This window comes from Lonchura striata, chromosome 2 (genome assembly GCF_050655825.1).
Source record: "Lonchura striata isolate lonStrDom1 chromosome 2, ASM5065582v1, whole genome shotgun sequence".
NCBI classification, from domain to species: domain Eukaryota; kingdom Metazoa; phylum Chordata; class Aves; order Passeriformes; family Estrildidae; genus Lonchura; species Lonchura striata.
Genome location: NC_140704.1, coordinates 146566157 through 146586143, shown reverse-complemented (window position 1 = coordinate 146586143; position 19987 = coordinate 146566157). Strand labels below are relative to the sequence as shown.

Here is a 19987-nt window from a genome sequence, read left to right as displayed (position 1 = left end):
GCTGAAGTGTGAACAGGATGAAGAGCCTGGAAAAATGGAGAATCAGTACTCAGGACAAACCTATGCTCTGTCCTTCTAGGCAAAGGGGAATCTTTTGGCTAAGATAGGTAATTTTATACCTCAGTTTGCAAGGAAGACATCTCAGCATAGTCTTCCTCTTTGTCCTGCGTAGTGTAGGATCTCCTACCTGGAACTTGGTATTGGGTGAGAATTTGGTGGATAATCTGTTGCTAGTCAGTTTATAAAATAGATGAAGATATAGAGCCAGTTGGACACCAAGCTCATGTGAGGGCAAATTGTAGAAAAACTAAATAGTCCACAATCTAGTAGATGAATTTGTGCTCTGTAGCTGTGTGCAACATTTTTCACACTGCAGGTTTGTAGCCAGTCAATAATGTATTCTCATGACTTTAGCATTTCATTATTGACTCCACCAGGCAGGATCAAATGCCACTAATGCGTGAACATGTTAATACAACAGATTGTTGATTACCACTGATGCACCTTCGGATGGAAGTGCTTTACTCTGAATATTAAGGATGAGAGTCTATGTCTCAAAGTAAACACTTCTTAGAGACTGACTGCTGTGAGAAGTATTAGCTGGAGGAAGAGCAAGTTTCAAGAAATGAGAGGTCTACTTTGCACAGTAGCCTTGGGGGACAGAAATATTTTTAAGCCAACTTGTTCTGAAATCTTTTTGTCTCTGAATGCTTTGTCGCTAGTACTAAATAAACAATAGTTTGCATAAATAGGTTTCTGATCACTGCCTACACCATTGATCACAACTTGCTTCAGGGAGAACCTGTGGGTGCTGGAACTGAGTCACATCTCGGGGCTGAGCACACCTGGTAACCAGGCTCGTGGCCGCTGACTGGGGCTCAGCTTTTGAGCAATAGGAGCAGCAGTGACTCAAAGCCTGATGGTTGAAGGAGTACAGAATAGGCAGGGAAGTGGGAAGAGGGTAGGCTGTCCCCCAGACTGTCATGTCCAGAGATCTTTGGTTGTGGTTCACTGGTGCTGCTGACTGTGCTGTGAGTGAGGGAAAACGATGAGTGCAATTTTTCATGAGGCTGCTCATGTAAATGTTTAAAATGTTGGCGTTAAATATTGTAGTTACTAATTAATAATATGCATTTATATAGCACCATAAATGTCCATGGCACTTTACAGATAACAATATTTCTAACTGTTGGGAATATTAAGTTTAAGTACTTGGAACACAGCCAAACAATATAAGCAGATAAGGTCTACTGTTTGTAATTTGGTATGTTTTTTTATTTTTCCTTCTAGATGGAAAACACTAAGGGCAGTGATTGCTTACTTCCTATTTCTAGGACCTTTAAGTGACTGAAGCAAATGCATATAGACACCCCAGGGACATTGTTTTTAAAACAATTATGGATGATTTTGTGTTAGCCTGATTCTGGGTATCACTAAAATCCTTGTGCGCAGTGAGAAAAGTAGCAGTGGGAAAGTGCTTAGCTCTAGTGATTTTGAAGGAAGAGAAAAGTAAAAATATCTGTCTCTTGTGGTGCTATGGGTAAATATGCTCATTTTTGTGACAGATCTATCTAGGGGAAAACAAATTTTGGTGAGAGAAAAACTAACTCTTTAAACACCATTGAGCTAGAACAATAGCCCATACTGAATAAAACACTGTATTAGCCAGGAGGTGTAACTTTCTACTATGTCTATGGCCCCTGGCGCAAAGGAATGCATTTTTGGCAAGAACAGCAGCTAGCTCTGGCTTAATGACCCTAGACTACCTGGGGCATAGGAGTGAAGCAGGCTTAATTATGCAGCAGGTCTAGAGGAGTTGGGAGATATGGCACTGCACATAGATGCTGCTTTTCTGAGTTCTTGGAGACTTGTTATGAGAAAAAGACATGTCCTTTGCCAAGCCCAAAGGGGAGAGAGCTTAGCACAGGGGTGGAGACTTGATCTTTCCACAAGTGGCAAAGATTCAGGAGCATATGGCATCTGTGCAGATCCCATGTCAGACACACACACTCAAATCACAGGGAGAGAGGTGAGCTGGTTACTCCTGTCACTATCTTGCATTTCTGGGGGCAGATGACCTGCTGAATACAACACACAGAACACCTTGAATTGTCCTCCTCATCCCTCCTACAGAAAATCTGCCAAGGGTGTGATGACTTGATAAGCTCCTGGAGAAGACTTTCATGGTGAGCAGGACTGTCCCTAAACCTAAAGGAAGCTGGGAGAGCTTGGCTCTCCATCTGCTGCTATAAAGAAGAGAACTTTCATCCCTCTCATTGGCTGGACTGCAAAACGGCATTTCACCATCATTTCTGATGGTTCATGAACTCTGTGGTGAGGTATCTCTCTTGTTCCCACCTATTTTTACCCCTATGTTAGGCTCTTTTTCTGTTTTCTTTAGGTTGCTCCTCATTTCTCACTGCTTCTCCTTAGAGTGTTTATTTTGAAAGCAGAATGAGGTGTGCTCTTGGTGCTTATGATTTTCTGGGCAGATGCCCCATATACATGGAAAACTGACCAGGAGATGTAATGAGCTCCAAAGCTAACTAAATGCCAGTAGAGAAAATCAGGAGGGTGTTTCTCTGAGCTTGGCCCAGATTGGAGGCCGCTGCATCACAGGAAAGCACTTTTCAGCTTTGAAAGGCCATGTTCACCCTGGTTAGCAGATTGGATGGACCTTGACAGATGATGTGATGACATCTGTTCTTGCTGAATTTGGAACTGGGTTCCCATCTGAAATATGAGCAACAACACAACCAAACAAACAATTTCTCACATTTCTTTGAAACTTAAATCTTTTCCTTATAGACATCTAAAATGTTTGACTGGTTTTTCTTCCCTTCTGGTTTTATGCTGGCCATGAACCTCATGAGAAAACTTGCTCCTGTGCATTCCAGTGGTTTAAGCAACTATTTTTTAAAAAACCTTCTGAGGTCAGAGAAAGAATTCCAAGTCTTTTGAGGTTCTACCTCTAAAAGGCAGTTTTTAAAGAGAAGAAAATTCATATTTGAATTTTGTCTTTAGATTCTGCTCCAGTAAGTCTCCAGGTTCAAGGCCCAGGCCCACATTAAGAATTTTAAATACCTTTCTTGACTAAAAAGAAATTATGCAAAGATATTACTTCCTTACCTTCCAGATCTGGGCTCTGTAGGTGTTCACACTGATGACTGTTTACTTTATTAGATACAAATAAAGTGGTTTTTGTTTACTGTGTTTCCCTTTTTGTATTCCTGCTGCTTTTGACATACTTCTAGAGGAACATGCTGGATTTCACTCTTGTTCTCATTCATCAGCAGGACCCACAATTAAGTTTGCACATTTGTTTGGCAGAGCACACCTTCTCATCCTGACTGTGGTACCCCTGTGCTATGATGCCTGCTGCACAGTGCATTTCTGCCTGCCTGAAGGATGTACACTGCCCCCAGGTAAAGGGGCTGACAAAAAAACCATAAGATCCAAGGAATCATGTGAATGAATGTTTAACCTCAGGGGTTAATACAGTTATCTGGTACAGGTCTCTCTTTAGTTCCTTCATTTATACTGCATTAAGAGTGTAGTGACATTTGAAATAGCACCTCTGTACCTTTGACAGGCACAATGAGCTATGGATCACTTCTGAAAACCTAATATGCCTGGGAAAATAAATGGTGTAAACTGTAAACAAAATATGTTTCAATGATGCATTGATAAGAAAAAACTGGTATTGCAGCTTTCTGGGAAATAGGTATCATTCCCAGTAGTGATATTTTGCATATTTTAGTCAGGACTGGGAACCACAGAAGATACAGAGCTTTCCTGTCAGGACTTGATTGTAGAATTTGTACATAGTGAAGCGTGCCAAACCCTACCCTTATTAACTGTTTGACTATTCCTACAGGCCCGTACATATAATCTATGTGGTTGCAAAACAGGAACAATTGCAGGACAAAGAACATACTGTTAAATTAAAGAGTCTCATAGTTATTGCCTGCAGTATGTAGGGGGAAAAAATGTAGCAGGAGATTGTGAAGGCATGTATATAAAGCTGAAAGAAAAGAGAATGCCGAGTTCAAGGAACTTGCTGAGTTCCTGTTCCTGACACTGAGAAAGTAAATTAACAGCTGCTTTAACCTACTTGCTAACTGAACTATATTGTGTTTACCTTATTAGTTGGCAGTATGCTTTGATTTAGAACAAAATACCCATTGAAGAAATGGATTTGCCATAGTTTGACGTTGTACCTGTTTGCTTACCCCAAGTCCCAGTGTTCAAATGAACTTTCACTCCTGCCTGATGGCTGACGAGATGCAGGGATTTTGTTCCTGTTGGTGCATGGGCACCTTGAGCCATGCAGAAGACAGTAACCTAATTCTGTTTCCTGAATGCTTGCTATTTAGGCAAGAATACTGTCTGATCAAATGCTCCATTGTCTCCATGTCTGTGATTGCACCCAGTTACAGGTAATTTTTATCGCATTTGTAACATTTTTTTCCATATTACTTTCTGGCATTTTTGTAGTGCTTTGTTTGCCTGCCTGGTTTTGGCATTAAGCAAGCAGATGATTTAGCAAGCAGGAACGAGCTTACCTCCTACCTCTATGCCGGGAAATATTTCGGCTCTGCCCCAGTGCTATGGCAGAGTCAAAATTCCTGTTTCTTTCAATTCTCAGCTCCTTCTAAATTTTTACTGCAGTGGAATTTAGGCATTAACCACCTCTGCTGGCTCTGGTGGCTCCAAGGGATTGTGATGCACCATGCAGCTCTCAGAAAAATGGAAATCCAAAAGGCTGGCATTAGACTCCCAAAAGCAGAACTCTAACATCAATAAGGATAATACTGGAAAGTGGGAGTTTTATGAATGACCTGTAAAATCTTTGTTTGAAGTCGAGTTCAAACTACATTTCTTAAAAATTTGGGTTCCACATCTAAGAGGAGAAAGCCATGTTCTCATTCCATTTAATATACATTATTTTTCCTGCTTTGCACGTAGTTTATGATCTTTATCTTAAAAACCCTACTCCTGATGTCACCAAGTAGGATTAAATCTGACCAGGTTCTGCCACTGTAACTTCACCATTGTATCTTCAAGTAAAACAGTGCAGCTTGCACCACCAGTTTCCTATGAGGCATTTTCAGATGACTTTGATCATCACTGATCTATTTTACATTTAGTTGCATCAGTGACATAAAGATGAAAGTCTTCTGGTCTCATTGCTGTCCTTTCAAGCTGTCTGAACTCTCACTAGCTGTGCACAGCAATTATAGTTTGGCCTTCATTTAGTGCCACCTTTGTTTGGCTGTTCATAGGTATAAATTTTAACTGCTGTGGAGGTTTACACTAGTGGAAGAACTGGCCTGATGCACTGGCAAATGCTTCAGTGGTCAGCAGGAGCAGGGTCCAAACTAGAAACTTCATTATCCACTGAGTCTGTTGGATACTGGTCAGAAAGACTCTTTTTTCCCCCTCTGTTTTTTCAGAATGGATTTTTTCTCTGAAATAATCCTGTATTACCTGAGATTCTGAAAAACACTGAACTTCAGGGAAGTCTGAGAAATTATGTATTTGGATAATACTCTCTTACATGGGTGTTAAGTTCCTAGTAGGTTCCAGCTGACTTAAAAAGAATCTCAGAATGGGAAACCCAATCTTGTGTGACAACAGGAAATTACATTTAAGGACAGATCATATGACTGTAGCATTGTAGGAAGAAGATAGAATAATAATTAATATAGAAATTAAAATCACAATTTTATGTCACATGACTTGATTGAGGGAAGAAATTAGAGTAGTCTGAGATCTCAAAGGCTCATATTTTCCATTTCTTGAATTCTTATAATCTCTAGAGAAAGTGGAAATATGAAAGAAACCTCCATACCATTGGATAGGCCAAAGTCTCATTTTAGATATTCAGAATTAGTAGCAAAAAGGAAGTCAGTAAAAATACTTCACCTCCAGAGAAATGAAGCAGTACAGACCTATGATTGTTCTATTTGGTAAACATATTAATATTCTGCCAAATATGAGATGTTTTTAATATAGAAACAGTGACCAAAAAAAAAAGGGAACTTTAAAAAATGCAGGTTTTCCCAAGGAATTAGACAGAAATGAAACAACTGCTGACATCTTGAAAAGGGATTTGATGGGTTGAGCAACCTGATCCAGATTTGCTATCAGTGCTGCTTTGAACAAGGGACTAATGGACCTCTAGAACTCTCTCCTAACCTCAATTTTCTATGAATTTAACAACTGACCCTTTGAGAAGAGGGTACTAATATAAAACATCAGGGATTGCTCTTGACACACGTTGCCAAATTTTTCATTAGTGACCTTAACATAAACAGGAAGAACATGTAAATTAAATTAGCTGTTGACACAAAGCTGAGAGGCATCATCAATACAGCAGAGAATCAGAATATGGAAGGCAAGGAAGAATTTTGATGAGTGAGCTAATAGAAATGTATGTCTGTAACTACATGAGGTGCAAGGTCATGTGCTTAGTGAATAATCACAACAATTTCCATTAGAAATTTTGTTTGCATCTATTGAAAAGGACAGAGAACAAAACAGTGTGCACTAGTCAATCACGGGCTAATTAGGTGTAACTGTTGTGATGTGGCTGTAAAATGAGCAAATGCCACACAGCAGATAAGGCACTTTGAGTAGTGATAAGGAGGAACTGATACTATTGTTCTTAATTTAAAAAACCACAAATACACAAACGAAAACCCTGCCCCAAAACCAAAGCAACAGTAAAATACAAAACAAACCAGGGCTGAGAACAACAAAATCCTCAAAAATAAACATTTCAAGAAAAGGCAAATTTCATCATGACAACAAATGGTCATCAGCTGCCAACAGGTAGAAATTCAGATTGACAAAGGACGTACCTAACTTTGAGACTTCAGGATAATGTGCCATAAGGAGCAGGAAGAGCTATGGATTAGAGCACAACCTGTGCTAATGTCAGCTCCTAGCTCATCCTTCTTTGTGGAGCAATGATACACTTTCTTGCTCCCTCACTTCCCTATTGTTGTTATGTGTTGCTTTGTGATATTCCAAAACCTTACAGGCAATATTGAAATCAATGAGTCAAGCCTGCTAATGGTCCCTGAAAGATGGCTTAATAATTCTCTGTCTTTTGCTCACAGTTATCAAAGTAAATTCAAAAGAGTTGCATGAGGTCAATGTCGAGCTCAAAACCAAAGTCCACTCCTCCAGCCACTAGACTGCATGTCTTCCCTCAAGAATGGGTATGCCTGCCCATGGTTAATGGAAGTATATCAGACTTTTCCTGCAGCACTTTGCTATCTGAAATAATTACATATCATCAAAGTGTGAGCTCTCCTTTTCCCAGATCCTTATTTTTGTATGGTACATCTGATAGTGTCTCCATTAATTATATATGCTATGACACATCAAGGCCGCATCCTGAAATGACAAGATATAGAGAGCCTGGTAGAATACAAAGAAGCTATGGAAAAGTGAAATAATTTATTTGCAGTTAATTAATAGATTAATCTATTTTTTGGAATCAACCATTAAACTAACAGGAAAAAAAAAAAAGAAGCAGGTTGCAGCAATTTAATATCTATTAATTGCCAAAGAATATGGGTTTGTCCTAACTGAATTTGACTTATGAAATTTGAACACGTTCAAGCACAGATATACAGTGTGGTCTGATCTGCAACTGCAGTGAAGAGCTATTGGCCAAAAATGTCTCTCACCCAAAGCTTCAGAGATCAATCCAAACAATCTCAGACAAAGTGAGCAAAGTGAGCAATTGGCCACAATTATGACATTCCAGGCTTCATGAGAAGATTTTGGAGTCAATAATGTTTATTGTAGCCTAAAAAAAAAATCACACAGCGTTATGGACTTGATCAATTTTCTCATGCACAGAATTTTATCTCAATTTAATTTAAAATAAATGCAGATCAGAATGTATGTTCTGTATCAGAATGTGAGTCAGTAATATCCCTATCCCTGTACCTACCATTCCTGTGTTTTCAAAATATGGATTTTAATTTTTGTCAAGGCTGGCTTACTTGGTCCCAGTTTTCACCTTTGGCCTTCTGGAATGCAGTCTGTATCATAAACTGAGGTCTATTTCAAATTTAAGTCCAGATCTACTATTAGTATTATTATGCACGTAGAAATGCATAATTAATGAATTGAGCATTAATGTAGTATGAACCAGATTAATTAAGATCAATCTGAGCATGCTCACAGAATTAATAGGGGCACAAAGTAATGGAGCCCATGGAATGCTGTATAAATAAATGGTACAGTCCTGTGAAATCCTGTTATTGTTGCCCAGCTAAAGGAAGTTCATATTCAATTTACTTTCTTCTACAAAATACCAGAAGTACTCAGCATTTCAGACTCAGCCCATATGTCACAGCTTACCTGTGGTGGGTGCAGTAACCTGGGCATCTACTAAAAAGAGAGATAGCCGAACTAACCTCTCCTGTTTCAAAAACTCAAAATGTTGCTTGTGTGACAATTATGAGACATTAATCAGGATGACCAGTGTTAAGGAATGTGGAGAAACACAATTGCTTCAGTCACTTGCCTATTCTCCTGATTACTGAACAAAGGGGTTTTCCTAATTTACAGAATATAACCACCACTTTTGGGGCAGTTTTGTTCTGTAAATTCCACCTTTTCTGCATTTACTTCACCTCCCAGCTGAACTACAACCATAGCTAATATCATAAATCAAACAGTAAATAGGATTCCCCACAGCTTGGATGCAAAAATGTAAGAAACATAGCATGACTTCTTTTGTATTAAAATATTGTCTAAGATCCATCTTTAGGAAATATCTACTGGAGTCTGTTGTAGACAGATGAAAGCAAGTCGTGGCTATGTTTCTAAGTAGCAGGGCATGAATCAGCTGTGATCCAGAAGATGTCTGACAGTGTTAGCATGGTGCTGAGTCCAAACTTACCTTTGGCTTGGCCAGACACAACTGCAGCTACCTGGTGGTATTGGACAGTGGATATATAATTACACTGAACCTATTGCGTCAGATTCTTCCCTCATTTACACCAGTCCAGCTTCTTGGAGGTCAGTAACTTTGAAGTGGTAAGAGAAGTATTTGGCTGAGTTCCTCAGCTTTATGCAAATGTCCTATGTAACATCAAAAAAGGAAATTTAGAGAGAAGCTGGAATAGCATTTAGACCAGAAAATGTCTGCCTGTTTTTGAAACAGGCAAACTACAGCTGCTGTAATTTAGCTGTTGAAGGAAGTTTTCCCTAAAAGGTATTTCAGTCTGATGTTCAAGGAAACCATCCCAACTTTCCTGTATTTATTCACTAAGAACAGAATGCAGAAGTTTCAGTGCTTGAACAAGCTGCTACAATTTGAATAAGGGATAAAATTCATGTTCAAACTGCTTTTGTGGACATCAAATGTAAGTATGATAATGGCAGCAGTTACCCTATCCATCAGTGTGTCTCATGGCACCTAAGCTGGGCACCTAGGGTTCCCCAAATGGACAGTGGGCAATTTGTCCCCAACAGAGGAGCCTATTGCTCTTCATTGCCAATACAGGGAGTTTACTGAACACTTGTAGGTGTGATTCATTTCTGAAAGACACCAAGTGGACATCTGGCTAGGTTCTGGGAAACAGCAGACAAGGCTATATGCCTGGACAGGCTCTGGAGTCTGGTCTTTAACGTCCTGACATATGCAGGAGTCAGAATAGCAAATGTTGTTTTTGATGCTGTCAGTATTAGGCACGGTCTGAGCACATCTAATAAATCCAGCCTCTCTGAGGTAGCATGTCAGAGCCTCATTGTCTGCCTTGGAGCTGCAACAATTTAGATGCTTAGTAAAGCAAACCTGACTGTTCCTAGTAGGAGAAAAGGTTGAGCACAACTCTGCATACAAGAGGCTGAATAGATTTTTCACCACCTTCGATATCATATGGTCCTGAACTGGTACAGGCCATCATTTTGGACCTAGAGGCTGTATTCACAGATGTCCTAAATTCATTGTTATCTCTGCACCTACTCGGTGAGAAGTGAAGTGATTCAGAAGATGCAAGCAAGGCAGAGAGGGAGAGCTGTTGACACTTGCCAGTGGGAAAAGAAAGTACAAGGACTTGGGTGCAAAGGAGGTGATGAGCATGGCTTTAAGCACCCAAATTCTACCAAAGACGGATGCCCAAATTTTCTGTCAAGAAGTGGTGGCACTTTCCTACACCCTGTGACCTGAGCCCACTGTCACTGCAACACGTGTGCTACCAGAGTTAAGGGAAGTGGTGCTGGACTTCCAGTGACCCTGGCCAGAGGTCAAGCACTAGTACCTTCTTCCTGCCTGCCTACATACTGTGTGGTTTCACCTGACATTGAACATTACCAAAAAGGAACCCTCACAGTTCAGGGTGTGAGCCAATCAGCCAAACTGTTTCTCCTAAAATTTGATTTCATTGTACAGGTCTTTTTCATTCCTTCAGAGCTTATGGTTGAGAATTAATATGGCAATTATTGATCCCTTTTGTATGCTATGGAAAAGGAGGTTCTAATCCTCAGAAGTGGATTTGCTCTGATGACACATAAACAAAGCCCTGGAGGGAGGAAGGTAAAACATAAAGAGGTGTTGACAAGCTGAACACCACTTGGTTATGCAAACACAGATGTGGTAAAGGGCAAAGAGCAATAATTTTGCAGAAGTTGAAAGTGTGGGAACTGGCGGTTGCTCTTTAATGATTATAACACAAAGGAATGCTAGCAACTTCTCTCACTGACTTTATATTATCAAACTGAGTCAGTGATGAGTAATAAGATATACTATTGGAAGTATCCTTTAAAGTACCAGCTCTTTATATACCAGTTCTTCATATAAAAATGTAAGGCTTTCTATGAAATATTGTGGTGGTCCTATTTCCACCAGAAAACTCATGTTTGCGGATGCAGTGCATCATTGTTTTCAGATCAGACCCATTGGCTGCTGCCTTAGTTGCTTGTAAGTGAGCTGGGATTGGGAAAGTAAAATAGGAAATAGGTAGAGATCTCATGGGTAAGCTTGCCAAAAGTGTGATTTATGTAGCTTTCCTTTCATGGTTGCCCAGTTTGACACGTCTGTCTTTCATCTTCTAAAAATTAAGCTCTTTGAAAGGGCATTTCCAAGCTGACATCCATAGTTGTGCCTGTGTTTGTGTTTCTCAGGAAGAAAGGGAAGACTTCTAATATTTTCCCCTCTAAGTTTGTGTGTTTGTGTGTCCACAGCACTTGTGTGATGGTACAGGTTCTGCACTCACAAGACAAAGTGGTTGTTTGCCAGGCGAAAGATAAAAGATTTCTGCAGCCACTCAAACACATTCCTCATCTATTGATTTCTACCTCTGCAGTCAGATCAGAGCCTGGCATTTGTTGCAGACCCCATCAGATTTGCACAACCTATTTTTATGGCCCTTGACCTTACATGCTCCAAAGTGCTGATGCGCTAAATACACGTCCTGAACACAAGAATATTGTTAGAAGAGTGCATGTGAGTACACATGGCAGAAATAACACAGGGAAAGGGTCTGAGGGAACATTTGCTGTCCTTTTATGACCTATCTAACAGAAAGAGTAGATAAAAAGCTCTTGCTGTCAAATTTCCTTCTACTCTTGGTCAGTCTGCTAGTACAGTGAAACTGGCTAGTCAGTCTGCTAGTACAGTGAAACTGGCTAGTTCAGAAAAAGTTCTTTTGGAGAAACTGGAGTCAGATTTGCCTCTTCAGAGATTTAAGATAAAAGGATTTCTTTTCCCATTTTTCTGTGAATATTCCCATGATGGAACTCAGTAATGCAAGCCCGGACATGCAAGGAGCATGTTCCTTGAGGTATGCTCACAGCTACACAGCCTGTCAGCAAGTGAAAATCGTTGTGCTGCTGCCTCTCACCTAGGCAGAGAACTGGCACACAAATAGGAAGCCTTCCATGCTGCTTGCTCTCCAGCTTTTTCTTTGGATGTGGCCTGGAGCTCATCCTCTCTGCTTTGCCCTGTAGTATGCAGGGACATCTAGTGGCTGAGCAATCGTGAACACAGCTTTGGATCATGAATTGCATAAAGAAGTAGGAATGCCTCATCTCATGATGAATTTAGCATGTCCTGAGAGTTGATATCCATGGGCATCTTCTGGGAAACAGATGGTCACTGCTGTGGGTCAGGCCTGACATGGCTAATGCTGAAGAAAGGGTGATATTTTATTAAATTCAGACCAGTTTAATCTGAGTGTGCCCTTCTTAGTTGGCCAGGCCTGTGAGCAAAGGCCAAACTTCTTATCTGTAGACCAAGCATACTACTTCACAAAAACTGAAGATACTTTTTGGTAGCATTTTCACTGCCTCGGATTTAATTCTTTCATTTCTCACAGGCTTTCTCTTACACAAATAATTAATCTAAGAGTAACTTCAAGTATGCTCTGTCCCGTGGGCTGCTCTTTTCCCCGCTGCTTTGATGGATGTTATCCCTGCTGTATCCCAGCCTCAGAGCCCTCACTGGGACCCCTGAGGAATCCTGAGGAAACGTGTCTCCTAATGCTCTGCAACCTTCTCTGCTCCTGCCATGGTCTTCCTCTTGGCTCCTGCTCTACTGTACTCCAGACCTTGGCTGAAGTCCATACCTGAGTGTGTGCTATCCAGCAAAGAAAGGACTTGAGGTTAGCCTCAAATCTACATTATGGTGTCTTCACAGGTGCACACAAATGGCAAACAGAGTTGACATTTCTCACAAGTCTCTACCCAAAACTGTTCCAGTTGGGGTAGTGATGAAAACACGGAATGATGGAGGTTCTGAGAACTTCAGTCTTGTGTTGGTGTAATTTTTGCAAAAGGAGCAAGGGAAAGCCCAGTGGTAAGTGTCCTTCCTTCTCATTTCTTTCATGCATTGCAGGAGTGATCCCCAGTTCCTAATAAAATTCTTAACATGATTGACTTTAAAGAGCTGTGGGTCTCTATGACTAACCACAGAGAAGAGTTGAGCCAAAGCTTTAATGGCAGTAATTTGAAGGCTTTTCTCATTAAGATCCAGGTAAAAGGATCTTCATCAGCCTATGGATCTGTATAATGGATATTTTTGAGATGCAACAGCTCAGCTAAAAACATGAACTTCTAGAATTTCTTTGTGGGACCCTCACAAAAGCTTCACCAGCATCTGTTTGCCCTTTTTTTGGGCTGGTTCTTAAGGTTTTACCCATAACATTCTTCAGTAACAGATGCCAAGACATCTCCTGAGATATTTTTTGAATAGGAACTTCCATCTGGCACTGCATCCTTAGAAGCTGCGACTTGGCTTCTTTGTCTGTAGGGTGGTTAATCCTAATGAGGCAAGCACAGCAATTTGCTGAGCAGAGATATATGCTTATCAGATCCTATTACTGAGCTGATTCTCTTTTATAATTATTTATTCTGACTTCAGTAGATGAAGCAATGTGAAAACACTTAAACCCAGGGCTTTCATCATGAAGACACAATCTCACACTTCTGTGAACAACTGAAAGCTGCCTGTATGGAAATGCCTAACTGTACTGGTATAGCTGTCCCAGTATATCCTGCCAGTGAAACTTCCCATTCTCTTCTTATCTCAAGATAAATGCCCTGATTTAAATTATGTTGAGATGAGCACCATAGAAAAGAAGTATTTTTTACAGGGACAGCAGCGTCCACAGAGAGGGAATTTTACTGGCATAGCTAAACTAGTGTAATTATACTGGCATAATTATGCTGGTAATTTTCCCTGTGTATACAAGCTATGAGTCTCAAATTGTGCTTCACTGGCAGAAGAGCCTCCTTTGTTGGAGAGATTCTTTTGGTCTGAATCAGGTCATTAATAAGTGCTTCAGCACTCAAGTCAATGCCTCACATTTTATAATGAATTTTACTCTTTGCCTCCCAGAGAATCCCAGCTCTTGTAACAGACTCTACATGAAACCTCATCCTACGCCAAGGAAAAGCCAGCACAGGGGAGAAGTGTAGCAGTTACTTCCCATCAGCATCATCAGGGGTTACAAGGATTTGTGGAGAGAGAGCTCACACACCATGAAATAGCAGCAGACTGCCATATGTGTGGCTTTGTTTCTTTGCCTTTCTATTTCTTCTGTTTTATATTTCCGTGGCCTGTTTTTCTCCCTGCTAATGAGATTTCTGTTCAAAGGGGGACTCCGAGTATGACTCGTAATACATATGAAAACAAAAGCTGTACATGATGGTTTATGAGAAGACATGAAAGCTCATAAAGTAACCATGTGAAATGGCTTAAGTCATTTGAACAGAAATATCTTCAATGACAATGAGTCATCAGGACCAAGATGGGCTGCCTCATGTGAAACATAACCGTGTAAAGTGGATGAGGCTGTAATACAGCCACAGCCTTTGCTAAATATAGCCAGATACACTTATCAGTTGAACTGGAAGTATGCAGAACAGCAAAATAAATGGCTTAAACAACTATTAGACAATAGAAAGCTAGACAAATATGGTAATTATATTTTCTATAAATAGCAAAATAAACTCACTAATCAGTGGGTTTTCTTTATTAGCAATTATTGAAGAATTAAATGAATGACAAATTATGATAGGTTTTACAGAATTACAGAGAAACTGATTTGAGCAAATTGAGATCAGCCTTCTCTTATACAGGACTACTGCCAACACCTGCTGTCAGCTGTGGCTTTGTCTAGGCAAGTTGTGAAAATTCCCACGGATGGTGATTTTGCAGCATCTCTGGGCACCTCCTGCACTGTTACCCTCCCAGTAAAGCTTTTCCTTATGTCCGAACTGAACCTCCCCAGCCACATCTTGTGACCACTGCTCATTATTCACTTCATTGTTTCCCCTTCATCAGATAACAAAAATCTTCTTGCATGTTATATCATCTATCTTCTGGACCATTTTGGTATCTTTCTGCTGGGTCTGCATATCTCTCTTAACTTGGGAGTTGTTGGAACTCAAAATGTCCCTCAGACATTTTTGGAGGTTCCAGGCCCTGGTCAGATGCATTTTAGACCCTGGCAGGCAGCTGGAAACAGCTGTGATTTTGAGTTTGAGCCATGGAACGAGTTGCCAACTTTGAAGGTGGAACAAGCAGTCACAAAAGTTTAGATATTATAGTAGAAGTAGTTACAAAGTAGAGGGGAGAAATTTTTAGTATTGTACAGGGGGGTTTAACACCTGTACAGGGGGGTTTTTACTTTGTACATGGGGGTCAGAAGTTTTAAGATGAAGCGATGTAGGCCGGTCCTGTTCGTCCTCTTTCTTCTTCCTTACCTCCATGTTCTTCGTGATATTGGCATTTATGGAATGGTTTAGAGTAGAAAAACACAATTTAATATAGGTAATAGGTATTGGGGAAAAACTGTAAACATGTATAACATAATGTACCATATCAAAGATAGCAGCAGCCAGCAGTGAGGGGAGAGAAGAAGACAGCAGACAGAGAAGATGTCAGGGTGTGTGTGTGCCTCTGCCTGAGCTGCTGAGCAAACCACAGTAGCCAGAGAAGACAATCTTTTAGATAACTCGCAATAAACTGCCTTGAGACTGAACAACAAGAGACTGCTGAGTTTTCTTTGGAAGCACGGCTTGCAGGAGAGATTTTACCACCACACGGGACCCCTGAACCAGGCCAGGGTTCCGACAGGGAGTGGGAGCATCCACAGTGGGACACAGTATTCCAGGTGTGCAGAGGTGGATTGCAGTTTGATCTGCTGGACAGGCTCCTATTGCTGCTCAGGATGTGGTTTGTGTTATTTACAGGGAGAGCTTTCTGTTGGCTCCTATTCAGCCTGGTGTCTACTTGTCTTTTCAGCAGGCTTCTCCCCAGCAGCCAGGGTTTGGATGCCTGGGGCTGGCCCATCCAAGTGTAGAACATCACACTTCATTGATATTCATAACATTTTGTGTTATCTCTGTCTTCAGGTTTATCAAGGACCAGTTTGTGTGAGGCTCTGCTTTTCAGTGTGTCAACCACTCCTAATTTCCCAGCATCTTCAAAATTGCTGAGGATTTATTCTATTTTATTATTCAGATCATTGATATAGTTTGTTACTGGCCAACAGCTGCTTGATGGTTACCAATCAAGACATTGATTGGTAACCTTTGAGATCAACATCCAGGCAGCTTTCATAACATCTGGTGGACTGTAAATCCTCAGCTCCTACATGAGAGGACTGTGGAGATGAGACAGAAGTCTTAGTGAAATCAAGTATACTTTTTCCAATATGTGCTCATTATCAAAACAAAACATTTCATCCCTGGAGGCAGTCAAGTCAGCCAGGCTTGATTTGCCCTTGGTAAGTCCACACTAAATGTTGCACTTAGGACTTGTATCAACAAGACCACACTTATTTTGCAGTGTAAGAGAACACAGTGTGTCCACTAGATGGGTGAAATTACTTTTGTCCAGTCTCCCCAGCAACTGATTCTGACCCAAACTCAAGGCCTTCACTGTGGCTCTTGAGAAGAGCCAAGGACAAGGTCTCCTGGTCCACTTTGCCTTCTGTGCTTAGTCCTGCCAGGTTTCTCCTCTTGGCTTTTGCTCTACTGCACTTTTAACCTTGGCTTATATCCACATGGAGTGTGTGCTTATGAATCCAAACAGATCAGGAAAAAAGTTAAAATCTGAGATTAGACTCAAATCCACACTACAGTGCCTGCATAATTGCACTCACAGAGGGCAAATAAAATTGACATTTCTCACAATTCCTTGCCAGGTGTGGTCCCAGTTGAGATTTTGAAGCCTAAGCCCACCAGGCAAGCAACTTTGGAGCTTATTTTTGTTGCAATCTGTCTGTCCTGGCTGGTCAGAGGTTTAGTAGTTCTTAATCTTAGATTCCCAGTTGAGAAAGCCATGAACCACAGGCAGGGTCTCTGTCTTCTTCTGCCATTAGGATCTACTAGATCATTGTACATTGTAAGGACTCTACATTTCTTGCAAACTCAACAGACTCAAACTGACTCTATATCAGTGTATGTCATACAGGTTTATTAGATTTAAGTAGACATTGGTCTTGAATTCATAGGTACTCCTGTGTCATAATAATAACAGCCCAGCTCTGTGCCTTTAAATTCTTTTTCTCTCGTTTTACCAAGGAGAATGTTAACACATGTGGCTAAATGGAATCCCCAGTTCTTTAGGTTTGACAGCCATACAGTCCCCATAATTCTTAATTCAAAAATTCCAGCATTGTTTTCTCAAGGAATTCCTGTCTAAAGGGTGTCAAAACTCTTTGTAATTCTTTATGCTACTGTTTTGTCTTTCAAAATGGTAATTTCAAGTCAGACTCTATGCATGGAGCTGATAAAAAAAAAAAAGGATAAAAACATCTCTACTGTGTAAGCAACAACTGCCTCATTTTCAGTCTGCACTGGATAAGGAGAATGGATTGCATCCTTTAAGGGTTACCTACCAGGGGAATAAAGACTTAATTTAGCCAGTAAATTGTCTTCCAAAGTTTATTTTTATGCTGTGATGAGGAAAGCCATTGCATATAGCAAAATTACTTTTTTGCTTTCTCCATTTAGCCTGTTATATCTGGCTTTCTCTAGTGCTTCTTGTAATACAGAAGGCTGAACAGTTTTCTCAGATCAGGTCCAAAATGCAATTCCCACTGGATCCTAAAGCTGCAGGAGGTGTAGCAGTACTTTAGTTAATCTGTGTGCCATTACCTGAGCCAAGTATGCACCATCTGTACTTATTAATGAAATAAGACTGTGTGAAAGGCACAGCAATTGATCTTTTCAAGGGTTAGGAACAGTGTTAGAGAATTATAAGCCTCTGTAATTATGAGAGAATAGTTCCATTACCAGACCTAACACTAAACTTTCCCAGTAAAGGAGATGCCAGTTCTTCCATAATATTTAACAATAGTTTACAGTTCATGCACTGGATCTCATTAAGGCTTGATCATGTTCTCACAAAAGCCAGTGTTGTGCCTTTCTTCCTTGTGAGGGTTCCTCACATCATTTTCAAGACTTCCCAAACCACATCTGTTCATCTCAGAGCTGCCCAGTGTTTGTACTTTGTGGACATGTGTTGGTTGTACAAGCAGCCAGGAGCAATGTGCTGAGCCAGCCTGTGCTGGGAAGCACCAGGGCACTACCCCAGGTCATGGGCAGGAGACCAGCCACAGGTCATCACTTGGACCAACTTAGTCCTGTTTTAAAACCATCCTGCCTATTTTTTCTGGGGAAACATTTTTAAGAGGAGCATTTTTAGTTCAGATTAAGTCTGAACTTTCTAAGGTGAGCTTAGAAAGTTAACTTGTTCTGGACAATAAACAAAAATTCTTCAACTTTTTCCTTTTAGGTATAATTTGTCACCATCTGCTCCTGTAGCCATGATAAAAAAGGAAAGGAAAGGAAAAAAAAGAAGAGATTTAAGAAGAAACAACTGCCTCAAAATCCGAGTGACCTGTTAACCATGCACCAACATGCTTTCAAAATGCACAAAATTGAGCATGTTCACATACACTTGTGTATGTGCAACATTTTTACTGAGTATTAAATAAGGGGAAAGAAAAATACACCTCGGGTGAAGCTGCTGCCTGTGTTTATCATACAGTATAAATCTCTTTATCCAGAGCTTTAAATGTTTGTTTCAAGTAACCAAAGAACAACCCATTTCAACAGCCACAGATTGCATTTGAGCTCTCTTTCTTCCTGTAGATCCAAGCTGACCTCTTTCCTTTTCTGTTTATGTTCACAGGCAACTATCAAAAAAGATTAAACAGACTAATACCATCAGAGCAGTGTAGCTGCACAGAATTTCTCTTGTCAGCTTAACAGAATGTGTTGATGGTGAATTTGCTTTGTAATGCTACAAGTTCACCTGATATTTCTATCCAGAATAATGACATCCTGCCAGATCCATTGTGCTGGAGGAAAGAGTGTTCTTTGCCCTTCCAATGCTTGTGATGGAACAGGACTTAGGCAAAAATAATTAGCTAATATTTGTCTAGGGGCTTATCTGCACAGAGAAACCAGGCAAAAGGGACATCATGCTTCTAGGAAAAAATTGCCTGAGAAGAAAAGAAGGTTTCAAGGCCAGAATTGAACAAAATGTTCTCAACTCTTCAAAAAATAAAAAATCATGGGAATCTGTTGATTTTGATAAAAGCAAAATGCTACACAAGTGAAAAGAGTAATTTCTACTTTTTCACTTTACTTCAGTACCTCCAAAACAGTTCCTCAGATCCTTCAATGTCAGAATGATAAATATAAGAAGTTATAAGTTATTTAATTATCTTTACACAGTTTTGTTAAGATAAACAAATAACTGCATAGAACTATATATATTATACTTCAGATAAATATATTAATATATATATTTTAAACATATATATATATTTATACATATACATATAATAGCCTTACACATGTTATAAATAAGAAGTTTAGTGGTTTTTGTAGCCATGCCCCATAGCCCTGAAGCCCTCCCATGTCCAGAGGTGTCCCTGGCATATCAGGTAGAAGCTACAGCATCCTGGAATAGCCAGAATGAAGGCTGCTACTACCAGAAAAATTGCTTCATCTTATAGACTGCTTCTGGCCCATTCCCAAGAAAAGTACATGTTAATCAGCAACCCAAAATGTGGGTGGATTCTTCCAGCAGCTTCCATAACCATTTTCTGCCTTAGTGTTCACAGTCTGAAGACATGAAAAGGTGAAGATAACAGGGATGAGGTGGCTCAGTCAGGATGGCAGAACAGGCGGGGCTCAGTCTCTGGTAATTTGTGGTACCTCTTAGTGATGCAGTGCTGGCTTTAATTGCAGCTGTTGACTGCAAAGCCTGAAGCCTGCAGTGCAGGTATGCTACTGGTAAGGAACTGCAATGCATGTGCGCAATTATTTCCTTTAGATATGGTGTTAATGACCATTGCCCATTGCACTCCAAACAGTTCTGGATTTTGGAGTGGAAATTTTGCACCATCAAGCCCAAGGCTCCTTAACCAAACTTGATTCTCATTTGATTTGTTCCTCAAGAGAGACTTGCAGGCCTCATAATGAAAAAGTGGGA

At 40.3% G+C, this 19987-nt stretch overlaps 1 long non-coding RNA gene across 1 annotated transcript; it reads left to right on the top strand.

Annotated features, from left to right (window-relative positions):
- Window positions 1-399: 399 nt before the first annotated feature.
- Window positions 400-18496, top strand: LOC146768466 (uncharacterized). Its single transcript, XR_014953053.1, has 2 exons — window positions 400-12826; window positions 18278-18496. It is a non-coding gene; the product is annotated as an uncharacterized LOC146768466 (long non-coding RNA).
- The last annotated feature ends 1491 nt before the right edge of the window (window positions 18497-19987 follow it).